The sequence below is a fragment of the Amia ocellicauda genome, chromosome 19, assembly GCF_036373705.1.
Source record: "Amia ocellicauda isolate fAmiCal2 chromosome 19, fAmiCal2.hap1, whole genome shotgun sequence".
Lineage (NCBI taxonomy): Eukaryota > Metazoa > Chordata > Actinopteri > Amiiformes > Amiidae > Amia > Amia ocellicauda.
The window spans coordinates 3,093,949-3,120,693 of NC_089868.1; the positions used below are offsets into that span (position 1 = coordinate 3,093,949).

Genomic DNA, 26,745 nt, shown 5'->3' on the forward strand with positions numbered 1-26,745 from the left:
CGCAGTCTGTAAAGTTCTTTATTTAATAAAGTCCTTTAAAAGAATTCTTCGTACGGCTCAATCTCCTTCTCCCAGTTTAACTCTTCTGTTGCCGGCAAAGACTTGGTTGGTTTCTGGTTCCGGTTCTGGCAACAGAGCTACAGGTTGAGCTGTGGCAGCGAGTTACTGGTTCAGGTGAGAGAGAGAGAGAGAAAGACCGTCCGCTGTTCCTTATAGTCTGTCAGATCAATAGGTGATTAGTTCCTGAGTTCTTGAGATTGGATTTCGGTTTCAGCCCCCAGTGTCCTATTGGAGGGGGGCTTGATTTATGACTGATGTCAATCCATGCCATCTTTTGGAAATGCCGGTTGGCCCGGGTTCGTAGCTCTATGTCGGGATTTCGGCTCTCGTCCACTTCAAAGAGTTTTTATCACCTACAGGCCCCTTTCTCCAGACATCTCATAGCAGAATTCCAAACTATTTGGCCTCTTCTTGGTGCCATCCTCCCCAAAACTGTCACTTTGATGCAAACCAGTTCCAAGCTGATGAGCTAAGGAAATCTGATAACTTTGGGGGGGGAGAGGTCTTCTTTAGATCAGTGCTTCAGCTCAGAGCCCAAATGCTCTTATCAGGGACTCTGTTCCCAACATAACGCTACATGAGTAATCGGGCTCTAAATAGCCCCAGGCGTTTCTCCTGCAGTTCTTCCTTCTTTCCACTGCTAGCACTGCCTTTGTGAAGGCGGATGGGGCTTGTGAGAAGTCAACAGCGTGTCTACCGAAAAGGGTGTCTGACTCCTGGTTTTGGATCCGGAAGGGTTGATAACAAACTGAAACGGTTACAATATGATACTGCTTAAATTAACTGTGGATATAGATTGTGATCGTGCTCGGCTAAGGTGTGCTTTCAGTCCGCACACAAAACATTTCAGTCGTCTAATCAAATCGAATAAAACAGCGAGGATAGCATGTTCGATCCGTGTGCTATTGTTTTTCAACAAGTGTAATGCCCTTTGTAACGTTTAACCGATTCGTTGAATAGAGCTTGTTATAGGATATTGTGAACTGAACCTATTTTGCTGTGAATTTATATTGAGTGCGAATAGTTTATTGTGTCTGGTCGCGGTCTGTCTGCACTAAATAAATGATTTGTATCAAGTCATTTTTTAGTTTGTCTGTCTACTTTTTTACCTTGCGACTAAAGGCCACTCCTTGCACTTCACACATTTGCCCTTTTAATTACTCCCTTACTGACATACTTTAACATGCAATGTGCGTGTGATAATAGTTTTAGCAGCCTGTTGCCATTCAGGTGAGACGATACCTAGAAAATCCGTTCTCAGGAGAATTGTGTTTCTTTGCTGATCACGTTCTATGTCGCTTTTTACACAGTTCTTACAAGTGGCACATTGGGGATGAGGAGCAGTGCATGCTGACACGCATAGCTGTGGACTTCTGCATGGCATGGGGTCACAGGTCATTCCAAGTATTTCAAGACACGAGCAAATGTGTGGACACATTGCGTAGGTTGTGTTGGCCCAACCCTCACAGATTGTGCCAAGTCAAGTAGAGATGCATGTTGTCCTGTTCTAAAGTGACACGTCGTCAACAGCAAAAACATCTCTCAGAGTTCCAGGAATTCCTTGATTGCATTGCTTGCCTTTCCTCAGGAAGACAACACTTGCCAGGCTGGATATTTGCCAAAGGAAGCCAAGAGGACAGGACACCACACCTAGATGCAACTGCATATCTCATTGTCACCAGGAAGGCCCGCCGCAAGTGACCCACCACAGACAGCACTCTGGGCGCAACTTGGCTCACTCGGGACCTGGCCGTGCGACAGAGCGAGACGTGTGCGTAGAGCAGAGACCTTTAGCACAAGCATCAAGCTTGGTTCCATGGTGTAATGGTTAGCACTCTGGACTCTGAATCCAGCGATCCGAGTTCAAGTCTCGGTGGGACCTGGGCCCCATGGCTGGGGCAGCGGCGGCAAAGCGGTGGTCTCCCTGGGTGAGGGCCTGTGTCTGCGATCAGGGCCGTTTACGTTCTTCTTGGGAGGCTTGGAGACGAAGTGGCGAGACCTCCGGGTTGGCGTGCTGCGTTCACCTTCCTGAAACACCGAGGCCTGGGGCCCCCTGGTGGCGACTGCGTGGCTTTAACGGAGAAGGTGCCTGTGTTGAACCCTTCTTGGAAATAATGGTTTTCCCCGATCTATATAGAAGAGGATGGCTATTATTGTAACAACCAGACATTTGTGTCTGCACTGTCACTCACTCACTCATCTATCTATCTATCTATCTATCTATCGACTATTGACTATCGACATTTGCTGTCTGCCGCTGTGATTGTTGGGAGTGAGTGTGGAGGTGCAGGTGTGCATGTTTGCTGCTGCCAGGTTTGTTTGTGGTTTTTCTCCTCTACTTTTTTCGTTCTTTCTTTCTTTCTTTCTGAATGTGTCTTTGACAGTTTTGTAAGAGGTTTTTCTGAAGAGTTTCCCCATGCTGAGCTGACTCCTGCAGTCAGCGAAGCGATCGGGATGTCTGGGGCTGGGTCGGGGAGGGGGGGAATCAGAGTTTTTTATTCGAGACTTTAACACGTCGGCATGGCGTTAAAGTGACCTCTGATGAGTTTTTGCCCCTGGAGGAGTGTGTTCTGGCGATCGGGCAAGTTGTCGGTTGTGAAAATATAAAGTCGGCAGCTCGTATGAGCGGGTCTGTTGTGCTGTTTCTGAGCAGCATTGAGTTGGTCTCGCGTATCGTTGAGACTGGTATAGTGATCGGTGGTGTTTTGATCAATGTCACCCCACTAGCAGCTCCGGCCAGGAGAGTTACTTTGTCTAATGTCACTCGTTTTCTGTCAAACGACATATTAGAGAGGGAACTGGCGAGACATGGGTGGATAATGTCGGGTTTGAAACGTATACCGCTGGGGTGTAAGTCACAGCAGTTGAAACATGTTGTTTCGTTCAGAAGGCAGGTATTCATGATTTTGAATGACATAAATGGGGATCTGAACATTGTGCTTAAGTTCAAGGTTGATGGCAATGATTATGTTGTCTTTGTCACATCTGATTCTATGAAGTGCTTCAACTGCGGTAATGAAGGCCACACTGTTAGGCATTGCCCCGAGAAGGATCAGGATGAGGGTGCTGGTCCCAGTCGACGGGGGGGTCAGCCCAAGCAGGCCAGGTCGGGGAGTGGTGAGCAGCCCGGCCGCCCTACTAGCGGAGCAGCCGAAGTGGCAGAGGAGGCGAGAAGAGGGGCTGCGGGGGAGGCTGTTGAAGAGAGTGAGGGTCTGGAGGTCCAGGTACAGGAGAGTGTGGGCGCTGAGAGGACTTCCGACCGCGGCGGTACCGTGCCGACTGTGGAGGTCCCAGGTGTTAGCGGTGTGTCAGCTAATGTTTGTGGAGCATCAGACAGTACGGATGACAGCCGTTTAACTGGACTGGATGGCAGTATACAGCAGCAGGACGGGGCATCAGGTAGTGGAGTGGGGGTGAGCAGCGAGAGGGCTGGTGACCAGACTGAAAAGATGGAGACTGTGAAGACAACACTGAGCAGTGTGTGGGACACGGGAATGGAAGTGGGGACGGATCCTGGTCAGGACAGCAGGGTTTTTAAAGTGCCTGGGAAGAAACGCATTCGCAAATCTGAGGACGGTGCTTCTGCTAAAAAACGGAGTCCAGCTCCTGAGCCTTGATGAGTCAGTGTGCTCCCAGGAGATGCTCAAAGGAGCCTGCCTAAAACAGTGTGCTACCTAGAGATCCTGAAGTCACCCCCGCAACTCAAAAGCACCTGTGTTGCTCCCAGAAACAAAAGAGGAAAAACTGGAAAAACCAGTATACCAGTCAAGCAACTTAAGCTCAAGAAGGGAGGCAGCTTGACCAAGCCAGTTTAAGCTGACAAGTTACTGTGACTGCCTATATTGTTTTTCATTTGTTTGTTTTTTATGACATTGGAGTTACAAGGTTCTGCACTGAACACAAATCTACTAAGAAGTGTCTCCTTAAAACTCAACCATAAAAGTAAAATAATAATAAAATAAAAAACTTCAGAAGGAATTATTTTCAACTGAGAGTTTGCTTGTACACTGTTACTTAACAAAAATATATTACACTGCACACAAATTATTTCTGACCAATCCAACATGGCCAAACGATATAAACAATGCACTTTTCTTGAACAACCCTGAACACAACTTTATACAGCAGGTCACACATCCTATGCATCATTATTTTCAGAGAAGATGCGTTTTGGAGGAATAGAAAATAAAATCTAAACAATAACAAAAGGCTTCCAGCAAATGTGTTGCTTGGCCCCATAATAAGTATTTGAACTGTTTCAAAGTGAAAGCTTCAGACCATTTTGATGCGGTTTGCAAGTTAACAAGTTCTGCTGTCCAAACATGACACTATCCGTAAGTTAGCCACTCAAAGTGACTTAATCATACCCTGCAGAACATCCTTCGAAATTAAGCTTTTTCTATGATAGCCTGCAGTGGTTTTCAACCCTGATCCCGAAGGGCCTCCTCTGACTCCAGCAAGTCTGCAACAGCAGCCACACATTCCTCAGCCCAGTTAAAATGAGGCTCATTTTCACAAGTTAAACATTGTAGCGTAAGGTACACTTATAAATTTCAAGTAAAGAAGTGAATTTATAGTGTCACCATATCACGAATCCTGGAATCTTGTAGAACTCAATTTCTGTAATAATTGGACGCAGACACCAATTCCAAAGATATAAATTGTCAAATTTATTCAAAACAAAGACTAAATGTAGCACTACACTAATTATACAAAAGGGAAGAACTAATTAAAATTCAACTCTAGATCAACAAATCACTTCCGTGACCAAATCAAAGACCATGGGATTTCATATGATAACACAAATCGATTAACAAAAAAGGTTATAAACACATTGACTACAATACCGGTTAGTAAGACGAAGGTGAGTCTCTCGTTAGTATTATTAGTCAGACATTAAATAACTACGCAGGTTAGTATTTATGTCAGGTAACTTCTCGTTATATATATATCAGTCTCATTTACGTTTAGGTGCCGAGAAAGATCCTATCATTACTTGTTACCACACTTTCCCTTAACTGATTATTATTCAATGATTTAGGATAGGCAGGGCCACCAATAATCTAATGTCTATTAACTTGTGTCAATTTCAGACTAAACAGTTAAACAGGAATGAGAAGATATTTCTCGACGTTGACAGATTTTATTTCTAAAATTATCAACAAAACAGTTTAATGCAACACACATTTATATTTAAGAAAACTAAATGATATTACACATTCTAGAGTTATGAATCACAGATTAACATTTCTAATTGATTTCTCAAATGTCATGAATCATGAACTCCAAACTGTTAAACTTATCTGAACTTCGTCGCAGAGAGGCCTCTCTGGCTTCGGGCTCAGATAACAGCACACGGCACGAGGTCCGTGTGGTTTGGAACAAAGGCAGTCCGGTTCGGCTTTGTCCAAGAACTTCCACTCAGTCGATGCACCTGGAAATTGGGGTTTCTCGAAAGTAGTGTCGTTTCCAAACAGATTTTCCACTGGTTTGAAGGCTCCAAGGTTGTGCACAAAATCTTCTTTGAGGAAAGCAGGGCCCTGTTTGTTCCAAGGGTCAAGTTTCTTAAGACTCAAATAGCTATTTAAATGACTGACACTTTCGTATACAGTCGACTTAGTCAATTGTCCAGCTGTATTCACTCCACTGATCAGGTGGGCACAGGCGGGCAGCGCAGTCTGTAAAGTTCTTTATTTAATAAAGTCCTTTAAAAGAATTCTTCGTACGGCTCAATCTCCTTCTCCCAGTTTAACTCTTCTGTTGCCGGCAAAGACTTGGTTGGTTTCTGGTTCCGGTTCTGGCAACAGAGCTACAGGTTGAGCTGTGGCAGCGAGTTACTGGTTCAGGTGAGAGAGAGAGAGAGAAAGACCGTCCGCTGTTCCTTATAGTCTGTCAGATCAATAGGTGATTGGTTCCTGAGTTCTTGAGATTGGATTTCGGTTTCAGCCCCCAGTGTCCTATTGGAGGGGGGCTTGATTTATGACTGATGTCAATCCATGCCATCTTTTGGAAATGCCGGTTGGCCCGGGTTCGTAGCTCTATGTCGGGATTTCGGCTCTCGTCCACTTCAAAGAGTTTTTATCACCTACAGGCCCCTTTCTCCAGACATCTCATAGCAGAATTCCAAACTATTTGGCCTCTTCTTGGTGCCATCCTCCCCAAAACTGTCACTTTGATGCAAACCAGTTCCAAGCTGATGAGCTAAGGAAATCTGATAACTTTGGGGGGGGAGAGGTCTTCTTTAGATCAGTGCTTCAGCTCAGAGCCCAAATGCTCTTATCAGGGACTCTGTTCCCAACATAACGCTACATGAGTAATCGGGCTCTAAATAGCCCCAGGCGTTTCTCCTGCAGTTCTTCCTTCTTTCCACTGCTAGCACTGCCTTTGTGAAGGCGGATGGGGCTTGTGAGAAGTCAACAGCGTGTCTACCGAAAAGGGTGTCTGACTCCTGGTTTTGGATCCGGAAGGGTTGATAACAAACTGAAACGGTTACAATATGATACTGCTTAAATTAACTGTGGATATAGATTGTGATCGTGCTCGGCTAAGGTGTGCTTTCAGTCCGCACACAAAACATTTCAGTCGTCTAATCAAATCGAATAAAACAGCGAGGATAGCATGTTCGATCCGTGTGCTATTGTTTTTCAACAAGTGTAATGCCCTTTGTAACGTTTAACCGATTCGTTGAATAGAGCTTGTTATAGGATATTGTGAACTGAACCTATTTTGCTGTGAATTTATATTGAGTGCGAATAGTTTATTGTGTCTGGTCGCGGTCTGTCTGCACTAAATAAATGATTTGTATCAAGTCATTTTTTAGTTTGTCTGTCTACTTTTTTACCTTGCGACTAAAGGCCACTCCTTGCACTTCACACATTTGCCCTTTTAATTACTCCCTTACTGACATACTTTAACATGCAATGTGCGTGTGATAATAGTTTTAGCAGCCTGTTGCCATTCAGGTGAGACGATACCTAGAAAATCCGTTCTCAGGAGAATTGTGTTTCTTTGCTGATCACGTTCTATGTCGCTTTTTACACAGTTCTTACAAGTGGCACATTGGGGATGAGGAGCAGTGCATGCTGACCCGCATAGCTGTGGACTTCTGCATGGCATGGGGTCACAGGTCATTCCAAGTATTTCAAGACACGAGCAAATGTGTGGACACATTGCGTAGGTTGTGTTGGCCCAACCCTCACAGATTGTGCCAAGTCAAGTAGAGATGCATGTTGTCCTGTTCTAAAGTGACACGTCGTCAACAGCAAAAACATCTCTCAGAGTTCCAGGAATTCCTTGATTGCATTGCTTGCCTTTCCTCAGGAAGACAACACTTGCCAGGCTGGATATTTGCCAAAGGAAGCCAAGAGGACAGGACACCACACCTAGATGCAACTGCATATCTCATTGTCACCAGGAAGGCCCGCCGCAAGTGACCCACCACAGCACTCTGGGCGCAACTTGGCTCACTCGGGACCTGGCCGTGCGACAGAGCGAGACGTGTGCGTAGAGCAGAGACCTTTAGCACAAGCATCAAGCTTGGTTCCATGGTGTAATGGTTAGCACTCTGGACTCTGAATCCAGCGATCCGAGTTCAAGTCTCGGTGGGACCTGGGCCCCATGGCTGGGGCAGCGGCGGCAAAGCGGTGGTCTCCCTGGGTGAGGGCCTGTGTCTGCGATCAGGGCCGTTTACGTTCTTCTTGGGAGGCTTGGAGACGAAGTGGCGAGACCTCCGGGTTGGCGTGCTGCGTTCACCTTCCTGAAACACCGAGGCCTGGGGCCCCCTGGTGGCGACTGCGTGGCTTTAACGGAGAAGGTGCCTGTGTTGAACCCTTCTTGGAAATAATGGTTTTCCCCGATCTATATAGAAGAGGATGGCTATTATTGTAACAACCAGACATTTGTGTCTGCACTGTCACTCACTCATCTATCTATCTCTATCTCTACAGTGGTAGAGGTCTCGCCTGCCACTCGGGATTCCTTTGCTTGATTCGCGGCCACTGGTTTTCTCCGATCTATATAGAAGAGGATGTCTTTTATTGTAACAACCAGACATTTGATTCTGCACTGTCACTCACTCACTCATCTATCTATCTATCTATCTATCTATCTATCGACTATTGACTATCGACATTTGCTGTCTGCCGCTGTGATTGTTGGGAGTGAGTGTGGAGGTGCAGGTGTGCATGTTTGCTGCTGCCAGGTTTGTTTGTGGTTTTTCTCCTCTACTTTTTTCATTCTTTCTTTCTTTCTTTCTGAATGTGTCTTTGACAGTTTTGTAAGAGGTTTTTCTGAAGAGTTTCCCCATGCTGAGCTGACTCCTGCAGTCAGCGAAGTGATCGGGATGTCTGGGGCTGGGTCGGGGAGGGGGGGAATCAGAGTTTTTTATTCGAGACTTTAACACGTCGGCATGGCGTTAAAGTGACCTCTGATGAGTTTTTGCCCCTGGAGGAGTGTGTTCTGGCGATCGGGCAAGTTGTCGGTTGTGAAAATATAAAGTCGGCAGCTCGTATGAGCGGGTCTGTTGTGCTGTTTCTGAGCAGCATTGAGTTGGTCTCGCGTATCGTTGAGACTGGTATAGTGATCGGTGGTGTTTTGATCAATGTCACCCCACTAGCAGCTCCGGCCAGGAGAGTTACTTTGTCTAATGTCACTCGTTTTCTGTCAAACGACCTATTAGAGAGGGAACTGGCGAGACATGGGTGGATAATGTCGGGTTTGAAATGTATACCGCTGGGGTGTAAGTCACAGCAGTTGAAACATGTTGTTTCGTTCAGAAGGCAGGTATTCATGATTTTGAATGACATAAATGGGGATCTGAACATTGTGCTTAAGTTCAAGGTTGATGGCAATGATTATGTTGTCTTTGTTACATCTGATTCTATGAAGTGCTTCAACTGCGGTAATGAAGGCCACACTGTTAGGCATTGCCCCGAGAAGGATCAGGATGAGGGTGCTGGTCCCAGTCGACGGGGGGGTCAGCCCAAGCAGGCCAGGTCGGGGAGTGGTGAGCAGCCCGGCCGCCCTACTAGCGGAGCAGCCGAAGTGGCAGAGGAGGCGAGAAGAGGGGCTGCGGGGGAGGCTGTTGAAGAGAGTGAGGGTCTGGAGGTCCAGGTACAGGAGAGTGTGGGCGCTAAGAGGACTTCCGACCGCGGCGGTACCGTGCCGACTGTGGAGGTCCCAGGTGTTAGCGGTGTGTCAGCTAATGTTTGTGGAGCATCAGACAGTACGGATGACAGCCGTTTAACTGGACTGGATGGCAGTATACAGCAGCAGGATGGGGCATCAGGTAGTGGAGTGGGGGTGAGCAGCGAGAGGGCTGGTGACCAGACTGAAAAGTTGGAGACTGTGAAGACAACACTGAGCAGTGTGTGGGACACGGGAATGGAAGTGGGGACGGATCCTGGTCAGGACAGCAGGGTTTTTAAAGTGCCTGGGAAGAAACGCATTCGCAAATCTGAGGACGGTGCTTCTGCTAAAAAACGGAGTCCAGCTCCTGAGCCTTGATGAGTCAGTGTGCTCCCAGGAGATGCTCAAAGGAGCCTGCCTAAAACAGTGTGCTACCTAGAGATCCTGAAGTCACCCCCGCAACTCAAAAGCACCTGTGTTGCTCCCAGAAACAAAAGAGGAAAAACTGGAAAAACCAGTATACCAGTCAAGCAACTTAAGCTCAAGAAGGGAGGCAGCTTGACCAAGCCAGTTTAAGCTGACAAGTTACTGTGACTGCCTATATTGTTTTTCATTTGTTTGTTTTTTATGACATTGGAGTTACAAGGTTCTGCACTGAACACAAATCTACTAAGAAGTGTCTCCTTAAAACTCAACCATAAAAGTAAAATAATAATAAAATAAAAAACTTCAGAAGGAATTATTTTCAACTGAGAGTTTGCTTGTACACTGTTACTTAACAAAAATATATTACACTGCACACAAATTATTTCTGACCAATCCAACATGGCCAAACGATATAAACAATGCACTTTTCTTGAACAACCCTGAACACAACTTTATACAGCAGGTCACACATCCTATGCATCATTATTTTCAGAGAAGATGCGTTTTGGAGGAATAGAAAATAAAATCTAAACAATAACAAAAGGCTTCCAGCAAATGTGTTGCTTGGCCCCATAATAAGTATTTGAACTGTTTCAAAGTGAAAGCTTCAGACCATTTTGATGCGGTTTGCAAGTTAACAAGTTCTGCTGTCCAAACATGACACTATCCGTAAGTTAGCCACTCAAAGTGACTTAATCATACCCTGCAGAACATCCTTCAAAATTAAGCTTTTTCTATGATAGCCTGCAGTGGTTTTCAACCCTGATCCCGAAGGGCCTCCTCTGACTCCAGCAAGTCTGCAACAGCAGCCACACATTCCTCAACCCAGTTAAAATGAGGCTCATTTTCACAAGTTAAACATTGTAGCGTAAGGTACACTTATAAATTTCAAGTAAAGAAGTGAATTTATAGTGTCACCATATCACGAATCCTGGAATCTTGTAGAACTCAATTTCTGTAATAATTGGACGCAGACACCAATTCCAAAGATATAAATTGTCAAATTTATTCAAAACAAAGACTAAATGTAGCACTACACTAATTATACAAAAGGGAAGAACTAATTAAAATTCAACTCTAGATCAACAAATCACTTCCGTGACCAAATCAAAGACCATGGGATTTCATATGATAACACAAATCGATTAACAAAAAAGGTTATAAACACATTGACTACAATACCAGTTAGTAAGACGAAGGTGAGTCTCTCGTTAGTATTATTAGTCAGACATTAAATAACTACGCAGGTTAGTATTTATGTCAGGTAACTTCTCGTTATATATATATCAGTCTCATTTACGTTTAGGTGCCGAGAAAGATCCTATCATTACTTGTTACCACACTTTCCCTTAACTGATTATTATTCAATGATTTAGGATAGGCAGGGCCACCAATAATCTAATGTCTATTAACTTGTGTCAATTTCAGACTAAACAGTTAAACAGGAATGAGAAGATATTTCTCGACGTTGACAGATTTTATTTCTAAAATTATCAACAAAACAGTTTAATGCAACACACATTTATATTTAAGAAAACTAAATGATATTACACATTCTAGAGTTATGAATCACAGATTAACATTTCTAATTGATTTCTCAAATGTCATGAATCATGAACTCCAAACTGTTAAACTTATCTGAACTTCGTCGCAGAGAGGCCTCTCTGGCTTCGGGCTCAGATAACAGCACACGGCACGAGGTCCGTGTGGTTTGGAACAAAGGCAGTCCGGTTCGGCTTTGTCCAAGAACTTCCACTCAGTCGATGCACCTGGAAATTGGGGTTTCTCGAAAGTAGTGTCGTTTCCAAACAGATTTTCCACTGGTTTGAAGGCTCCAAGGTTGTGCACAAAATCTTCTTTGAGGAAAGCAGGGCCCTGTTTGTTCCAAGGGTCAAGTTTCTTAAGACTCAAATAGCTATTTAAATGACTGACACTTTCGTATACAGTCGACTTAGTCAATTGTCCAGCTGTATTCACTCCACTGATCAGGTGGGCACAGGCGGGCAGCGCAGTCTGTAAAGTTCTTTATTTAATAAAGTCCTTTAAAAGAATTCTTCGTACGGCTCAATCTCCTTCTCCCAGTTTAACTCTTCTGTTGCCGGCAAAGACTTGGTTGGTTTCTGGTTCCGGTTCTGGCAACAGAGCTACAGGTTGAGCTGTGGCAGCGAGTTACTGGTTCAGGTGAGAGAGAGAGAGAGAAAGACCGTCCGCTGTTCCTTATAGTCTGTCAGATCAATAGGTGATTGGTTCCTGAGTTCTTGAGATTGGATTTCGGTTTCAGCCCCCAGTGTCCTATTGGAGGGGGGCTTGATTTATGACTGATGTCAATCCATGCCATCTTTTGGAAATGCCGGTTGGCCCGGGTTCGTAGCTCTATGTCGGGATTTCGGCTCTCGTCCACTTCAAAGAGTTTTTATCACCTACAGGCCCCTTTCTCCAGACATCTCATAGCAGAATTCCAAACTATTTGGCCTCTTCTTGGTGCCATCCTCCCCAAAACTGTCACTTTGATGCAAACCAGTTCCAAGCTGATGAGCTAAGGAAATCTGATAACTTTGGGGGGGGAGAGGTCTTCTTTAGATCAGTGCTTCAGCTCAGAGCCCAAATGCTCTTATCAGGGACTCTGTTCCCAACATAACGCTACATGAGTAATCGGGCTCTAAATAACCCCAGGCGTTTCTCCTGCAGTTCTTCCTTCTTTCCACTGCTAGCACTGCCTTTGTGAAGGCGGATGGGGCTTGTGAGAAGTCAACAGCGTGTCTACCGAAAAGGGTGTCTGACTCCTGGTTTTGGATCCGGAAGGGTTGATAACAAACTGAAACGGTTACAATATGATACTGCTTAAATTAACTGTGGATATAGATTGTGATCGTGCTCGGCTAAGGTGTGCTTTCAGTCCGCACACAAAACATTTCAGTCGTCTAATCAAATCGAATAAAACAGCGAGGATAGCATGTTCGATCCGTGTGCTATTGTTTTTCAACAAGTGTAATGCCCTTTGTAACGTTTAACCGATTCGTTGAATAGAGCTTGTTATAGGATATTGTGAACTGAACCTATTTTGCTGTGAATTTATATTGACTGCGAATAGTTTATTGTGTCTGGTCGCGGTCTGTCTGCACTAAATAAATGATTTGTATCAAGTCATTTTTTAGTATGTCTGTCTACTTTTTTACCTTGCGACTAAAGGCCACTCCTTGCACTTCACACATTTGCCCTTTTAATTACTCCCTTACTGACATACATTAACATGCAATGTGCGTGTGATAATAGTTTTAGAAGCCTGTTGCCATTCAGGTGAGACGATACCTAGATACCTAGATACCTATACCACTGGTTTTCTCCGATCTATATAGAAGAGGATGTCTTTTATTGTAACAACCAGACATTTGATTCTGCACTGTCACTCACTCACTCATCTATCTATCTATCTATCTATCTATCGACTATTGACTATCGACATTTGCTGTCTGCCGCTGTGATTGTTGGGAGTGAGTGTGGAGGTGCAGGTGTGCATGTTTGCTGCTGCCAGGTTTGTTTGTGGTTTTTCTCCTCTACTTTTTTCGTTCTTTCTTTCTTTCTTTCTGAATGTGTCTTTGACAGTTTTGTAAGAGGTTTTTCTGAAGAGTTTCCCCATGCTGAGCTGACTCCTGCAGTCAAGTGATCGGGATGTCTGGGGCTGGGTCGGGGAGGGGGGGAATCAGAGTTTTTTATTCGAGACTTTAACACGTCGGCATGGCGTTAAAGTGACCTCTGATGAGTTTTTGCCCCTGGAGGAGTGTGTTCTGGTGATCGGGCAAGTTGTCGGTTGTGAAAATATAAAGTCGGCAGCTCGTATGAGCGGGTCTGTTGTGCTGTTTCTGAGCAGCATTGAGTTGGTCTCGCGTATCGTTGAGACTGGTATAGTGATCGGTGGTGTTTTGATCAATGTCACCCCACTAGCAGCTCCGGCCAGGAGAGTTACTTTGTCTAATGTCACTCGTTTTCTGTCAAACGACCTATTAGAGAGGGAACTGGCGAGACATGGGTGGATAATGTCGGGTTTGAAACGTATACCGCTGGGGTGTAAGTCACAGCAGTTGAAACATGTTGTTTCGTTCAGAAGGCAGGTATTCATGATTTTGAATGACATAAATGGGGATCTGAACATTGTGCTTAAGTTCAAGGTTGATGGCAATGATTATGTTGTCTTTGTCACATCTGATTCTATGAAGTGCTTCAACTGCGGTAATGAAGGCCACACTGTTAGGCATTGCCCCGAGAAGGATCAGGATGAGGGTGCTGGTCCCAGTCGACGGGGGGGTCAGCCCAAGCAGGCCAGGTCGGGGAGTGGTGAGCAGCCCGGCCGCCCTACTAGCGGAGCAGCCGAAGTGGCAGAGGAGGTGAGAAGAGGGGCTGCGGGGGAGGCTGTTGAAGAGAGTGAGGGTCTGAAGGTCCAGGTACAGGAGAGTGTGGGCGCTGAGAGGACTTCCGACCGCGGCGGTACCGTGCCGACTGTGGAGGTCCCAGGTGTTAGCGGTGTGTCAGCTAATGTTTGTGGAGCATCAGACAGTACGGATGACAGCCGTTTAACTGGACTGGATGGCAGTATACAGCAGCAGGATGGGGCATCAGGTAGTGGAGTGGGGGTGAGCAGCGAGAGGGCTGGTGACCAGACTGAAAAGATGGAGACTGTGAAGACAACACTGAGCAATGTGTGGGACACGGGAATGGAAGTGGGGACGGATCCTGGTCAGGACAGCAGGGTTTTTAAAGTGCCTGGGAAGAAACGCATTCGCAAATCTGAGGACGGTGCTTCTGCTAAAAAACGGAGTCCAGCTCCTGAGCCTTGATGAGTCAGTGTGCTCCCAGGAGATGCTCAAAGGAGCCTGCCTAAAACAGTGTGCTACCTAGAGATCCTGAAGTCACCCCCGCAGGCTGTAGAGCAATACTCAAAAGCACCTGTGTTGCTCCCAGAAACAAAAGAGGAAAAACTGGAAAAACCAGTATACCAGTCAAGCAACTTAAGCTCAAGAAGGGAGGCAGCTTGACCAAGCCAGTTTAAGCTGACAAGTTACTGTGACTGCCTATATTGTTTTTCATTTGTTTGTTTTTTATGACATTGGAGTTACAAGGTTCTGCACTGAACACAAATCTACTAAGAAGTGTCTCCTTAAAACTCAACCATAAAAGTAAAATAATAATAAAATAAAAAACTTCAGAAGGAATTATTTTCAACTGAGAGTTTGCTTGTACACTGTTACTTAACAAAAATATATTACACTGCACACAAATTATTTCTGACCAATCCAACATGGCCAAACGATATAAACAATGCACTTTTCTTGAACAACCCTGAACACAACTTTATACAGCAGGTCACACATCCTATGCATCATTATTTTCAGAGAAGATGCGTTTTGGAGGAATAGAAAATAAAATCTAAACAATAACAAAAGGCTTCCAGCAAATGTGTTGCTTGGCCCCATAATAAGTATTTGAACTGTTTCAAAGTGAAAGCTTCAGACCATTTTGATGCGGTTTGCAAGTTAACAAGTTCTGCTGTCCAAACATGACACTATCCGTAAGTTAGCCACTCAAAGTGACTTAATCATACCCTGAAGAACATCCTTCGAAATTAAGCTTTTTCTATGATAGCCTGCCGTGGTTTTCAACCCTGATCCCGAAGGGCCTCCTCTGACTCCAGCAAGTCTGCAACAGCAGCCACACATTCCTCAGCCCAGTTAAAATGAGGCTCATTTTCACAAGTTAAACATTGTAGCGTAAGGTACACTTATAAATTTCAAGTAAAGAAGTGAATTTATAGTGTCACCTTATCACGAATCCTGGAATCTTGTAGAACTCAATTTCTGTAATAATTGGACGCACACACCAATTCCAAAGATATAAATTGTCAAATTTATTCAAAACAAAGACTAAATGTAGCACTACACTAATTATACAAAAGGGAAGAACTAATTAAAATTCAACTCTAGATCAACAAATCACTTCCGTGACCAAATCAAAGACCATGGGATTTCATATGATAACACAAATCGATTAACAAAAAAGGTTATAAACACATTGACTACAATACCGGTTAGTAAGACGAAGGTGAGTCTCTCGTTAGTATTATTAGTCAGACATTAAATAACTACGCAGGTTAGTATTTATGTCAGGTAACTTCTCGTTATATATATATCAGTCTCATTTACGTTTAGGTGCCGAGAAAGATCCTATCATTACTTGTTACCACACTTTCCCTTAACTGATTATTATTCAATGATTTAGGATAGGCAGGGCCACCAATAATCTAATGTCTATTAACTTGTGTCAATTTCAGACTAAACAGTTAAACAGGAATGAGAAGATATTTCTCGACGTTGACAGATTTTATTTCTAAAATTATCAACAAAACAGTTTAATGCAACACACATTAATATTTAAGAAAACTAAATGATATTACACATTCTAGAGTTATGAATCACAGATTAACATTTCTAATTGATTTCTCAAATGTCATGAATCATGAACTCCAAACTGTTAAACTTATCTGAACTTCGTCGCAGAGAGGCCTCTCTGGCTTCGGGCTCAGATAACAGCACACGGCACGAGGTCCGTGTGGTTTGGAACAAAGGCAGTCCGGTTCGGCTTTGTCCAAGAACTTCCACTCAGTCGATGCACCTGGAAATTGGGGTTTCTCGAAAGTAGTGTCGTTTCCAAACAGATTTTCCACTGGTTTGAAGGCTCCAAGGTTGTGCACAAAATCTTCTTTGAGGAAAGCAGGGCCCTGTTTGTTCCAAGGGTCAAGTTTCTTAAGACTCAAATAGCTATTTAAATGACTGACACTTTCGTATACAGTCGACTTAGTCAATTGTCCAGCTGTATTCACTCCACTGATCAGGTGGGCACAGGCGGGCAGCGCAGTCTGTAAAGTTCTTTATTTAATAAAGTCCTTTAAAAGAATTCTTCGTACGGCTCAATCTCCTTCTCCCAGTTTAACTCTTCTGTTGCCGGCAAAGACTTGGTTGGTTTCTGGTTCCGGTTCTGGCAACAGAGCTACAGGTTGAGCTGTGGCAGCGAGTTACTGGTTCAGGTGAGAGAGAGAGAGAGAAAGACCGTCCGCTGTTCCTTATAGTCTGTCAGATCAATAGGTGATTGGTTCCTGAGTTCTTGAGATTGGATTTCGGTTTCAGCCCCCAGTGTCCTATTGGAGGGGGGCTTGATTTATGACTGATGTCAATCCATGCCATCTTTTGGAAATGCCGGTTGGCCCGGGTTCGTAGCTCTATGTCGGGATTTCGGCTCTCGTCCACTTCAAAGAGTTTTTATCACCTACAGGCCCCTTTCTCCAGACATCTCATAGCAGAATTCCAAACTATTTGGCCTCTTCTTGGTGCCATCCTCCCCAAAACTGTCACTTTGATGCAAACCAGTTCCAAGCTGATGAGCTAAGGAAATCTGATAACTTTGGGGGGGGAGAGGTCTTCTTTAGATCAGTGCTTCAGCTCAGAGCCCAAATGCTCTTATCAGGGACTCTGTTCCCAACATAACGCTACATGAGTAATCGGGCTCTAAATAGCCCCAGGCGTTTCTCCTGCAGTTCTTCCTTCTTTCCACTGCTAGCACTGCCTTTGTGAAGGCGGATGGGGCTTGTGAGAAGTCAACAGCGTGTCTACCGAAAAGGGTGTCTGACTCCTGGTTTTGGATCCGGAAGGGTTGATAACAAACTGAAACGGTTACAATATGATACTGCTTAAATTAACTGTGGATATAGATTGTGATCGTGCTCGGCTAAGGTGTGCTTTCAGTCCGCACACAAAACATTTCAGTCGTCTAATCAAATCGAATAAAACAGCGAGGATAGCATGTTCGATCCGTGTGCTATTGTTTTTCAACAAGTGTAATGCCCTTTGTAACGTTTAACCGATTCGTTGAATAGAGCTTGTTATAGGATATTGTGAACTGAACCTATTTTGCTGTGAATTTATATTGAGTGCGAATAGTTTATTGTGTCTGGTCGCGGTCTGTCTGCACTAAATAAATGATTTGTATCAAGTCATTTTTTAGTTTGTCTGTCTACTTTTTTACCTTGCGACTAAAGGCCACTCCTTGCACTTCACACATTTGCCCTTTTAATTACTCCCTTACTGACATACTTTAACATGCAATGTGCGTGTGATAATAGTTTTAGCAGCCTGTTGCCATTCAGGTGAGACGATACCTAGAAAATCCGTTCTCAGGAGAATTGTGTTTCTTTGCTGATCACGTTCTATGTCGCTTTTTACACAGTTCTTACAAGTGGCACATTGGGGATGAGGAGCAGTGCATGTTGACCCGCATAGCTGTGGACTTCTGCATGGCATGGGGTCACAGGTCATTCCAAGTATTTCAAGACACGAGCAAATGTGTGGACACATTGCGTAGGTTGTGTTGGCCCAACCCTCACAGATTGTGCCAAGTCAAGTAGAGATGCATGTTGTCCTGTTCTAAAGTGACACGTCGTCAACAGCAAAAACATCTCTCAGAGTTCCAGGAATTCCTTGATTGCATTGCTTGCCTTTCCTCAGGAAGACAACACTTGCCAGGCTGGATATTTGCCAAAGGAAGCCAAGAGGACAGGACACCACACCTAGATGCAACTGCATATCTCATTGTCACCAGGAAGGCCCGCCGCAAGTGACCCACCACAGACAGCACTCTGGGCGCAACTTGGCTCACTCGGGACCTGGCCGTGCGACAGAGCGAGACGTGTGCGTAGAGCAGAGACCTTTAGCACAAGCATCAAGCTTGGTTCCATGGTGTAATGGTTAGCACTCTGGACTCTGAATCCAGCGATCCGAGTTCAAGTCTCGGTGGGACCTGGGCCCCATGGCTGGGGCAGCGGCGGCAAAGCGGTGGTCTCCCTGGGTGAGGGCCTGTGTCTGCGATCAGGGCCGTTTACGTTCTTCTTGGGAGGCTTGGAGACGAAGTGGCGAGACCTCCGGGTTGGCGTGCTGCGTTCACCTTCCTGAAACACCGAGGCCTGGGGCCCCCTGGTGGCGACTGCGTGGCTTTAACGGAGAAGGTGCCTGTGTTGAACCCTTCTTGGAAATAATGGTTTTCCCCGATCTATATAGAAGAGGATGGCTATTATTGTAACAACCAGACATTTGTGTCTGCACTGTCACTCACTCACTCATCTATCTATCTATCTATCTATCTATCGACTATTGACTATCGACATTTGCTGTCTGCCGCTGTGATTGTTGGGAGTGAGTGTGGAGGTGCAGGTGTGCATGTTTGCTGCTGCCAGGTTTGTTTGTGGTTTTTCTCCTCTACTTTTTTCGTTCTTTCTTTCTTTCTTTCTGAATGTGTCTTTGACAGTTTTGTAAGAGGTTTTTCTGAAGAGTTTCCCCATGCTGAGCTGACTCCTGCAGTCAGCGAAGCGATCGGGATGTCTGGGGCTGGGTCGGGGAGGGGGGGAATCAGAGTTTCTTATTCGAGACTTTAACACGTCGGCATGGCGTTAAAGTGACCTCCGATGAGTTTTTGCCCCTGGAGGAGTGTGTTCTGGCGATCGGGCAAGTTGTCGGTTGTGAAAATATAAAGTCGGCAGCTCGTATGAGCGGGTCTGTTGTGCTGTTTCTGAGCAGCATTGAGTTGGTCTCGCGTATCGTTGAGACTGGTATAGTGATCGGTGGTGTTTTGATCAATGTCACCCCACTAGCAGCTCCGGCCAGGAGAGTTACTTTGTCTAATGTCCCTCGTTTTCTGTCAAACGACCTATTAGAGAGGGAACTGGCGAGACATGGGTGGATAATGTCGGGTTTGAAACGTATACCGCTGGGGTGTAAGTCACAGCAGTTGAAACATGTTGTTTCGTTCAGAAGGCAGGTATTCATGATTTTGAATGACATAAATGGGGATCTGAACATTGTGCTTAAGTTCAAGGTTGATGGCAATGATTATGTTGTCTTTGTCACATCTGATTCTATGAAGTGCTTCAACTGCGGTAATGAAGGCCACACTGTTAGGCATTGCCCCGAGAAGGATCAGGATGAGGGTGCTGGTCCCAGTCGACGGGGGGGTCAGCCCAAGCAGGCCAGGTCGGGGAGTGGTGAGCAGCCCGGCCGCCCTACTAGCGGAGCAGCCGAAGTGGCAGAGGAGGCGAGAAGAGGGGCTGCGGGGGAGGCTGTTGAAGAGAGTGAGGGTCTGGAGGTCCAGGTACAGGAGAGTGTGGGCGCTGAGAGGACTTCCGACCGCGGCGGTACCGTGCCGACTGTGGAGGTCCCAGGTGTTAGCGGTGTGTCAGCTAATGTTTGTGGAGCATCAGACAGTACGGATGACAGCCGTTTAACTGGACTGGATGGCAGTATACAGCAGCAGGATGGGGCATCAGGTAGTGGAGTGGGGGTGAGCAGCGAGAGGGCTGGTGACCAGACTGAAAAGATGGAGACTGTGAAGACAACACTGAGCAGTGTGTGGGACACGGGAATGGAAGTGGGGACGGATCCTGGTCAGGACAGCAGGGTTTTTAAAGTGCCTGGGAAGAAACGCATTCGCAAATCTGAGGACGGTGCTTCTGCTAAAAAACGGAGTCCAGCTCCTGAGCCTTGATGAGTCAGTGTGCTCCCAGGAGATGCTCAAAGGAGCCTGCCTAAAACAGTGTGCTACCTAGAGATCCTGAAGTCACCCCCGCAACTCAAAAGCACCTGTGTTGCTCCCAGAAACAAAAGAGGAAAAACTGGAAAAACCAGTATACCAGTCAAGCAACTTAAGCTCAAGAAGGGAGGCAGCTTGACCAAGCCAGTTTAAGCTGACAAGTTACTGTGACTGCCTATATTGTTTTTCATTTGTTTGTTTTTTATGACATTGGAGTTACAAGGTTCTGCACTGAACACAAATCTACTAAGAAGTGTCTCCTTAAAACTCAACCATAAAAGTAAAATAATAATAAAATAAAAAACTTCAGAAGGAATTATTTTCAACTGAGAGTTTGATTGTACACTGTTACTTAACAAAAATATATTACACTGCACACAAATTATTTCTGACCAATCCAACATGGCCAAACGATATAAACAATGCACTTTTCTTGAACAACCCTGAACACAACTTTATACAGCAGGTCACACATCCTATGCATCATTATTTTCAGAGAAGATGCGTTTTGGAGGAATAGAAAATAAAATCTAAACAATAACAAAAGGCTTCCAGCAAATGTGTTGCTTGGCCCCATAATAAGTATTTGAACTGTTTCAAAGTGAAAGCTTCAGACCATTTTGATGCGGTTTGCAAGTTAACAAGTTCTGCTGTCCAAACATGACACTATCCGTAAGTTAGCCACTCAAAGTGACTTAATCATACCCTGCACAACATCCTTCAAAATTAAGCTTTTTCTATGATAGCCTGCAGTGGTTTTCAACCCTGATCCCGAAGGGCCTCCTCTGACTCCAGCAAGTCTGCAACAGCAGCCACACATTCCTCAACCCAGTTAAAATGAGGCTCATTTTCACAAGTTAAACATTGTAGCGTAAGGTACACTTATAAATTTCAAGTAAAGAAGTGAATTTATAGTGTCACCATATCACGAATCCTGGAATCTTGTAGAACTCAATTTCTGTAATAATTGGACGCAGACACCAATTCCAAAGATATAAATTGTCAAATTTATTCAAAACAAAGACTAAATGTAGCACTACACTAATTATACAAAAGGGAAGAACTAATTAAAATTCAACTCTAGATCAACAAATCACTTCCGTGACCAAATCAAAAACCATGGGATTTCATATGATAACACAAATCGATTAACAAAAAAGGTTATAAACACATTGACTACAATACCGGTTAGTAAGACGAAGGTGAGTCTCTCGTTAGTATTATTAGTCAGACATTAAATAACTACGCAGGTTAGAATTTATGTCAGGTAACTTCTCGTTATATATATATCAGTCTCATTTACGTTTAGGTGCCGAGAAAGATCCTATCATTACTTGTTACCACACTTTCCCTTAACTGATTATTATTCAATGATTTAGGATAGGCAGGGCCACCAATAATCTAATGTCTATTAACTTGTGTCAATTTCAGACTAAACAGTTAAACAGGAATGAGAAGATATTTCTCGACGTTGACAGATTTTATTTCTAAAATTATCAACAAAACAGTTTAATGCAACACACATTTATATTTAAGAAAACTAAATGATATTACACATTCTAGAGTTATGAATCACAGATTAACATTTCTAATTGATTTCTCAAATGTCATGAATCATGAACTCCAAACTGTTAAACTTATCTGAACTTCGTCGCAGAGAGGCCTCTCTGGCTTCGGGCTCAGATAACAGCACACGGCACGAGGTCCGTGTGGTTTGGAACAAAGGCAGTCCGGTTCGGCTTTGTCCAAGAACTTCCACTCAGTCGATGCACCTGGAAATTGGGGTTTCTCGAAAGTAGTGTCGTTTCCAAACAGATTTTCCACTGGTTTGAAGGCTCCAAGGTTGTGCACAAAATCTTCTTTGAGGAAAGCAGGGCCCTGTTTGTTCCAAGGGTCAAGTTTCTTAAGACTCAAATAACTATTTAAATGACTGACACTTTCGTATACAGTCGACTTAGTCAATTGTCCAGCTGTATTCACTCCACTGATCAGGTGGGCACAGGCGGGCAGCGCAGTCTGTAAAGTTCTTTATTTAATAAAGTCCTTTAAAAGAATTCTTCGTACGGCTCAATCTCCTTCTCCCAGTTTAACTCTTCTGTTGCCGGCAAAGACTTGGTTGGTTTCTGGTTCCGGTTCTGGCAACAGAGCTACAGGTTGAGCTGTGGCAGCGAGTTACTGGTTCAGGTGAGAGAGAGAGAGAGAAAGACCGTCCGCTGTTCCTTATAGTCTGTCAGATCAATAGGTGATTGGTTCCTGAGTTCTTGAGATTGGATTTCGGTTTCAGCCCCCAGTGTCCTATTGGAGGGGGGCTTGATTTATGACTGATGTCAATCCATGCCATCTTTTGGAAATGCCGGTTGGCCCGGGTTCGTAGCTCTATGTCGGGATTTCGGCTCTCGTCCACTTCAAAGAGTTTTTATCACCTACAGGCCCCTTTCTCCAGACATCTCATAGCAGAATTCCAAACTATTTGGCCTCTTCTTGGTGCCATCCTCCCCAAAACTGTCACTTTGATGCAAACCAGTTCCAAGCTGATGAGCTAAGGAAATCTGATAACTTTGGGGGGGGAGAGGTCTTCTTTAGATCAGTGCTTCAGCTCAGAGCCCAAATGCTCTTATCAGGGACTCTGTTCCCAACATAACGCTACATGAGTAATCGGGCTCTAAATAGCCCCAGGCGTTTCTCCTGCAGTTCTTCCTTCTTTCCACTGCTAGCACTGCCTTTGTGAAGGCGGATGGGGCTTGTGAGAAGTCAACAGCGTGTCTACCGAAAAGGGTGTCTGACTCCTGGTTTTGGATCCGGAAGGGTTGATAACAAACTGAAACGGTTACAATATGATACTGCTTAAATTAACTGTGGATATAGATTGTGATCGTGCTCGGCTAAGGTGTGCTTTCAGTCCGCACACAAAACATTTCAGTCGTCTAATCAAATCGAATAAAACAGCGAGGATAGCATGTTCGATCCGTGTGCTATTGTTTTTCAACAAGTGTAATGCCCTTTGTAACGTTTAACCGATTCGTTGAATAGAGCTTGTTATAGGATATTGTGAACTGAACCTATTTTGCTGTGAATTTATATTGAGTGCGAATAGTTTATTGTGTCTGGTCGCGGTCTGTCTGCACTAAATAAATGATTTGTATCAAGTCATTTTTTAGTTTGTCTGTCTACTTTTTTACCTTGCGACTAAAGGCCACTCCTTGCACTTCACACATTTGCCCTTTTAATTACTCCCTTACTGACATACTTTAACATGCAATGTGCGTGTGATAATAGTTTTAGCAGCCTGTTGCCATTCAGGTGAGATGATACCTAGATACCTAGATACCTATACCACTGGTTTTCTCCGATCTATATAGAAGAGGATGTCTTTTATTGTAACAACCAGACATTTGATTCTGCACTGTCACTCACTCACTCATCTATCTATCTATCTATCTATCTATCGACTATTGACTATCGACATTTGCTGTCTGCCGCTGTGATTGTTGGGAGTGAGTGTGGAGGTGCAGGTGTGCATGTTTGCTGCTGCCAGGTTTGTTTGTGGTTTTTCTCCTCTACTTTTTTCGTTCTTTCTTTCTTTCTTTCTGAATGTGTCTTTGACAGTTTTGTAAGAGGTTTTTCTGAAGAGTTTCCCCATGCTGAGCTGACTCCTGCAGTCAGCGAAGTGATCGGGATGTCTGGGGCTGGGTCGGGGAGGGGGGGAATCAGAGTTTTTTATTCGAGACTTTAACACGTCGGCATGGCGTTAAAGTGACCTCTGATGAGTTTTTGCCCCTGGAGGAGTGTGTTCTGGCGATCGGGCAAGTTGTCGGTTGTGAAAATATAAAGTCGGCAGCTCGTATGAGCGGGTCTGTTGTGCTGTTTCTGAGCAGCATTGAGTTGGTCTCGCGTATCGTTGAGACTGGTATAGTGATCGGTGGTGTTTTGATCAATGTCACCCCACTAGCAGCTCCGGCCAGGAGAGTTACTTTGTCTAATGTCCCTCGTTTTCTGTCAAACGACCTATTAGAGAGGGAACTGGCGAGACATGGGTGGATAATGTCGGGTTTGAAACGTATACCGCTGGGGTGTAAGTCACAGCAGTTGAAACATGTTGTTTCGTTCAGAAGGCAGGTATTCATGATTTTGAATGACATAAATGGGGATCTGAACATTGTGCTTAAGTTCAAGGTTGATGGCAATGATTATGTTGTCTTTGTCACATCTGATTCTATGAAGTGCTTCAACTGCGGTAATGAAGGCCACACTGTTAGGCATTGCCCCGAGAAGGATCAGGATGAGGGTGCTGGTCCCAGTCGACGGGGGGGTCAGCCCAAGCAGGCCAGGTCGGGGAGTGGTGAGCAGCCCGGCCGCCCTACTAGCGGAGCAGCCGAAGTGGCAGAGGAGGCGAGAAGAGGGGCTGCGGGGGAGGCTGTTGAAGAGAGTGAGGGTCTGGAGGTCCAGGTACAGGAGAGTGTGGGCGCTGAGAGGACTTCCGACCGCGGCGGTACCGTGCCGACTGTGGAGGTCCCAGGTGTTAGCGGTGTGTCAGCTAATGTTTGTGGAGCATCAGACAGTACGGATGACAGCCGTTTAACTGGACTGGATGGCAGTATACAGCAGCAGGATGGGGCATCAGGTAGTGGAGTGGGGGTGAGCAGCGAGAGGGCTGGTGACCAGACTGAAAAGATGGAGACTGTGAAGACAACACTGAGCAGTGTGTGGGACACGGGAATGGAAGTGGGGACGGATCCTGGTCAGGACAGCAGGGTTTTTAAAGTGCCTGGGAAGAAACGCATTCGCAAATCTGAGGACGGTGCTTCTGCTAAAAAACGGAGTCCAGCTCCTGAGCCTTGATGAGTCAGTGTGCTCCCAGGAGATGCTCAAAGGAGCCTGCCTAAAACAGTGTGCTACCTAGAGATCCTGAAGTCACCCCCGCAACTCAAAAGCACCTGTGTTGCTCCCAGAAACAAAAGAGGAAAAACTGGAAAAACCAGTATACCAGTCAAGCAACTTAAGCTCAAGAAGGGAGGCAGCTTGACCAAGCCAGTTTAAGCTGACAAGTTACTGTGACTGCCTATATTGTTTTTCATTTGTTTGTTTTTTATGACATTGGAGTTACAAGGTTCTGCACTGAACACAAATCTACTAAGAAGTGTCTCCTTAAAACTCAACCATAAAAGTAAAATAATAATAAAATAAAAAACTTCAGAAGGAATTATTTTCAACTGAGAGTTTGCTTGTACACTGTTACTTAACAAAAATATATTACACTGCACACAAATTATTTCTGACCAATCCAACATGGCCAAACGATATAAACAATGCACTTTTCTTGAACAACCCTGAACACAACTTTATACAGCAGGTCACACATCCTATGCATCATTATTTTCAGAGAAGATGCGTTTTGGAGGAATAGAAAATAAAATCTAAACAATAACAAAAGGCTTCCAGCAAATGTGTTGCTTGGCCCCATAATAAGTATTTGAACTGTTTCAAAGTGAAAGCTTCAGACCATTTTGATGCGGTTTGCAAGTTAACAAGTTCTGCTGTCCAAACATGACACTATCCGTAAGTTAGCCACTCAAAGTGACTTAATCATACCCTGCAGAACATCCTTCGAAATTAAGCTTTTTCTATGATAGCCTGCCGTGGTTTTCAACCCTGATCCCGAAGGGCCTCCTCTGACTCCAGCAAGTCTGCAACAGCAGCCACACATTCCTCAGCCCAGTTAAAATGAGGCTCATTTTCACAAGTTAAACATTGTAGCGTAAGGTACACTTATAAATTTCAAGTAAAGAAGTGAATTTATAGTGTCACCTTATCACGAATCCTGGAATCTTGTAGAACTCAATTTCTGTAATAATTGGACGCACACACCAATTCCAAAGATATAAATTGTCAAATTTATTCAAAACAAAGACTAAATGTAGCACTACACTAATTATACAAAAGGGAAGAACTAATTAAAATTCAACTCTAGATCAACAAATCACTTCCGTGACCAAATCAAAGACCATGGGATTTCATATGATAACACAAATCGATTAACAAAAAAGGTTATAAACACATTGACTACAATACCGGTTAGTAAGACGAAGGTGAGTCTCTCGTTAGTATTATTAGTCAGACATTAAATAACTACGCAGGTTAGTATTTATGTCAGGTAACTTCTCGTTATATATATATCAGTCTCATTTACGTTTAGGTGCCGAGAAAGATCCTATCATTACTTGTTACCACACTTTCCCTTAACTGATTATTATTCAATGATTTAGGATAGGCAGGGCCACCAATAATCTAATGTCTATTAACTTGTGTCAATTTCAGACTAAACAGTTAAACAGGAATGAGAAGATATTTCTCGACGTTGACAGATTTTATTTCTAAAATTATCAACAAAACAGTTTAATGCAACACACATTAATATTTAAGAAAACTAAATGATATTACACATTCTAGAGTTATGAATCACAGATTAACATTTCTAATTGATTTCTCAAATGTCATGAATCATGAACTCCA

The 26,745-nt window shown here is 44.3% G+C and overlaps 3 non-coding genes across 3 annotated transcripts; all 3 read left to right on the forward strand.

Moving 5' to 3' along the window:
- The first annotated feature begins 1,870 nt into the window (after window positions 1–1,870).
- Window positions 1,871–1,942, forward strand: trnaq-cug (transfer RNA glutamine (anticodon CUG)). Its single transcript has one exon. It is a non-coding gene; the product is annotated as a tRNA-Gln (tRNA).
- A 5,656-nt stretch (window positions 1,943–7,598) lies between these two features.
- Window positions 7,599–7,670, forward strand: trnaq-cug (transfer RNA glutamine (anticodon CUG)). The gene has a single exon. It is a non-coding gene; the product is annotated as a tRNA-Gln (tRNA).
- A 10,713-nt stretch (window positions 7,671–18,383) lies between these two features.
- trnaq-cug (transfer RNA glutamine (anticodon CUG)) lies at window positions 18,384–18,455 on the forward strand. Its single transcript has one exon. It is a non-coding gene; the product is annotated as a tRNA-Gln (tRNA).
- The last annotated feature ends 8,290 nt before the right edge of the window (window positions 18,456–26,745 follow it).